Genomic DNA, 4,482 nt, shown 5'->3' on the forward strand with positions numbered 1-4,482 from the left:
TCAGGGGCTGGGCTCTGACCTATGAACCAGGAGGTGAAGGTTCGAGTCCCCCTCAGGGCCCGGGCCCGGGTTGCAGGCTCCAACTCCCGTCGGGCAGGTGCAGGAGGCGGGCGAGCAATGGTTTTCTCTCATAGTGGATGTTTCTATAGGACTCCCTCTCCCTTCCTCTCAGATGTCAATAAAAGATATATATACTTATATGTATATTTTTAAAAATATATTTTATTGATTTTTAAAAATATGTTTTATTGATTTTTTACAGAGGCAAAGGGAGAGGCATAGCGAGTTAGAAACATCGATGAGAGAGAAACATCGATCAGCTGCCTCCTGCACGCCCACTACTGGGTATGTCCGCAACCAAGGTACATGCCCTTGACCGGAATTGAACCTGGGACCTTCCAGTCTGCAGGCCGACGCTCTATCCAGAGCCACACCGGTCAGGGCCAGTAAAATATATTTTTTTAAAAAAAGTAAAAGATAATCACAGTCACTATGGAACCCTAATAAGTGAGCAGACATCAGGGTCCCCAGGGCCTGGTGTCTCCTGGGAGGGAGGCCGCCCTGGGGGAGGAGGAGCCTGGGAAGGTGTGTGAGGGGTGGACTGTGAGGGCCTCAGAATGACTAACTGTATCGTTTCCTCTGTCCCCATCTCGACAGGACCGCGTGACCTTTGACGACGTGGCCGTGTACTTCTCCCGGGAGGAGTGGGGGCTCCTGGACGACCTGGACGAGGCTCAGAGACGCCAGTACCATGAGGTGATGCTGGAGGACTTGGCTCTTGCATCCTCTCTGGGTAAGACTCTCACCCTCTCACTGGGCATGTGGACTAGGCTCTGCCCTGGCCCCCCCTCCTTCCCCCAGAGGCTGCTCTGTGGACCCCACATGCTCCCCTGTGGACCCCAGGCCCTGCCCTCTTCTCTCTGCTGCAGCCCCAATACCTGCTGCCCTGAACTCTTCTCGTAGGGACGGGATGCTGTGAGCCTAGTGCCATTCACCATGCTTGCCCCCTCCCTCGCCAGGGCAGTGTGTCCAGATCCATGGTTCTCCCCCTCCCCCTTCCCCTCCTTCCTCTCCACCTCCCTTCTTCTTCCTCCTTTCTTCTTCCTTCTCGACCATAGACATGGATTGACGAGAGAGGGGAAACTTTCTTTTTCTCTTTTTGCTTTTTAACCAGCATTTGTTGAGCCCCGAGTCTATGCCAAATATTTCCACATACATTATTTCATTAGATCTCCCTACATCATCCCTACTTATAGTTGTGGAAACTGTGGCTCCAAGAGGTGAAGTGGTTTGCTTTACTAGTCAGGGTAGTTAATGCTTGGTGTTACGACAAATAGCCCTCATTTCTCTATGGCTTAGCATCTGTATTTATTTCTTGCTGCTGTTACCGTTTGAGGAGACCCAGGAGGCTGGTCCGGGTAAGTGTCCTTTAAGTGAAGACTGTGGATTGAGCTCCCTGCCTTTGTATGACCCTGACCTCTTGGACTATTTTGTTTCCATTACTGTTCACACAGGGACAGAGAGTGTGAACAGTCGCTAGGGATGCTGTGGGGGTGAGACCTGGAGTGCCCAGTGGTCCATGGTCCTTCTTTTGATCTCTTCCTTTAGCCAACACTTCCTAGGAATTGCAGCCATGGTCATGGTCACTATTTTCCTGGACCTTGGGCTATTTTTCGAGACCTTTTTCCACGGTTCCTAACGTTATTTTGAAATAAGAAACAAAAAAGAGAGAGATTTCCTTTTTTCCAGTATTGCTGATCTGTAAAATGTTATTTATTTATTTATTCTATTTTTTAAGGCTTTTAATTGATTTTATTGATTTTTTTACAGAGAGGAAGGAAGAGGGATAGAGAGTTAGAAACATCCATGAGAGAGCAACATCGATCAGCTGCCTCCTGCACACTCCCTACTGGGGATGTGCCTGCAACCAAGGTACATGCCCTTGATCAAAATCGAACCTGGGACCCTTGAGTCCGCAGGCTGACGCTTTATCCCAGGGGTGGGCAACCCCTGGCACGCGTGCCAAATACGGCACACCAGTAACTTTTGCTGGCACGTGAAACCCTCTCTTATAATCTTCCATTTACAATTTTTTTCTTAATATCAACTTTTTTATTTTTCAGATAAATTCAGTGTAGGTGTATCTTAGATAAATAAGTAATTTTACTTAACAAGTTATCCTAAAGACCATAGACATGGATTGACGAGAGAGGGGAAGAGCAATTTCTATGCCTCTGCCTTAACTCTCCCTGCCTTCCTATATCTGACCAGTGTTTTGGTTTCATCCACATTCGCTTGTGTATCTTTGTTCTCCAGTGGTAAATTTTGTTAAGTCTCGTAATAGTAGTAGCCTGACAGATGACAGTAGTAGCTCATACATATCCCTGAAGGTCACAAAATATAAACCTGATGTAAAATCTCCGTCATCAGTGATGCAGCAGCAAAAGTCCCACTGATAATAGCAAACGGAGTCATAACGTTTTCTGTCGGACTGTCAGTGTACGTGTATACATTAAAAAATAAATGTATTTTTCATCATCATAGACAGTGTTTTTGTCGCTTGAATGAATTTTATTATTTCTTCAAGGTTCTTCACATACGTACACCTTAAGAGATATCAAGTAAGCGTAACGTGTTTTAAAAAATTAGGGTTGGCACGCCGAAGAATTTTGAGTCAGAGATTTTGCTGGTTTTGGCACGCATTCATAAAAAGTTTGCCCACCCCTGCTCTTTCCACTGAGCCAAACCGGTTAGGGCTTTTAATTGATTTTTCAAGAAAGAGGAAGGGAGAGGGAGAGAGATATCCATATGAGGGGGAAACATGAATTGGCTTCCTCCTACAAAATCTCTACCGCGAATGGAGCCATCAACCCCAGGCATGTGTCTTCACCAGGGGAATCGAACAGCAACCTTTGAGTGCACGAGACAACACCCAACAGAGCGACCCTGGTCAGGGCAGAACAGTCTAGTTTGAAATTTAATAGGAATGGGTTTGAATCTATAAATTCCATTGGGTAGTATGCACATTTTAACAATATTAATTTTTCCAATCCAGAGCATGGGATATCTTTCCATTTGTTTGTGATGTCTTTTCGTTTTCAGTGTCCAGATCTTCCACCTTCTTGGTTATATTAATTTGTATATATTTATTGTTTTTGATGCTATTTGTCTACGTAATTGCTTGCTTAATTTCTTATTTAAACATATCGTTATTAGTGTGTAGAAACACAACTGATTTTTCTTTGTTGATTTTTGTTTGTTTGTTTAAATATGCTTTTTTTTATTACCATAGAGAGAGAGGAAGGGAGAGGAAGAGATAGAAACATGGATGAGAGAAAAACATTAATCAACTGCCTCCTCCGCGCCCCCTACTGGGGATCGAGCCTGAAACCTGGTCCATATGAGGGGGAAACATGGATTGGCTTCCTCCTACACAATTTCTACCGAGAATGGAGCCATCAACCCCAGGCATGTGTCTTGACCAGGGGAATCAAACAGCAACCTTTTGAGTGCACGAGACAACACCCAACCGAGCGACCCTGGTCAGGGCAGAACAGTATATGTTTAACGTGTACAATGTGCTGATTCTGAATATGTACAGAGTGTGAAATAATTGCCATAGTCAAGTGAAGGAACACTTCCATCACCCGATATAATAACTTTTTAAGAAAAGAAGAATGCTTAACATGTACTCTCCCAGTAAGTTTTAAGTGTAAAGTATATGAATAACTGCAAGTTGTCACCACTTTTTACATTAGACCCTCAGAACTTACCTCTTTTTTTTTTTTTTTTTTTTTTTTTACAGCCTATGATCAAGCCAGTGACCTCCTGGTTCATAGGTCAACACTTAGCCGTTGAGCCACACAAGCTGGGCTCTATGTTGATTTTGTATCTTGCAACTCTACTAATTGATTTCTTAGTTCTGACAGTTTTATGCTATAGGTATTTAGGGTTTTATATGTGTACACTTGTGTTCTGTAAACAGTTTTATTTATTTTCTGATTTTGATGCCTTTTGTTTCTTTGGCTTGCCTAAGTACTCTGGGTAGGAATTCCAGGACTATTGTGAATAGAACTGAGGAGAGTGGACATCCTTATCTTGTTCCTGATTTTGTTTTTTACTTGTTTTTTTAATCCTTATGCAAGAATCATTTTTCAGAGAGAGTGGAAGGGAGAGCAAAAAAAAAGAGAAAGGAACTTCGATGTGAGAGAGAAACATCAATTGGTTGCCACCCGCATGCACCCTGATGGGATTGAACCCGCAACGTGGGTGTGTAACCTTGTTGGGAAGCCAACCTATGACCTTTTAGTGCACAGGACAATGCTGTAACCAACTGAGCCACCCCAGCCAGGGCTTGTTCCTGATTTTATTTTATTTTATTTATTTTAATTTTTTAAATTGTTTTATTGCTTAAAGTTTGGCTACATTAACATAATATGGCCAATAAGGATTATTTTGTTCACTCTGGAGTCATAATTTATT

Source organism: Myotis davidii, unplaced genomic scaffold (genome assembly GCF_000327345.1).
Source record: "Myotis davidii unplaced genomic scaffold, ASM32734v1 scaffold1205, whole genome shotgun sequence".
NCBI lineage: Eukaryota > Metazoa > Chordata > Mammalia > Chiroptera > Vespertilionidae > Myotis > Myotis davidii.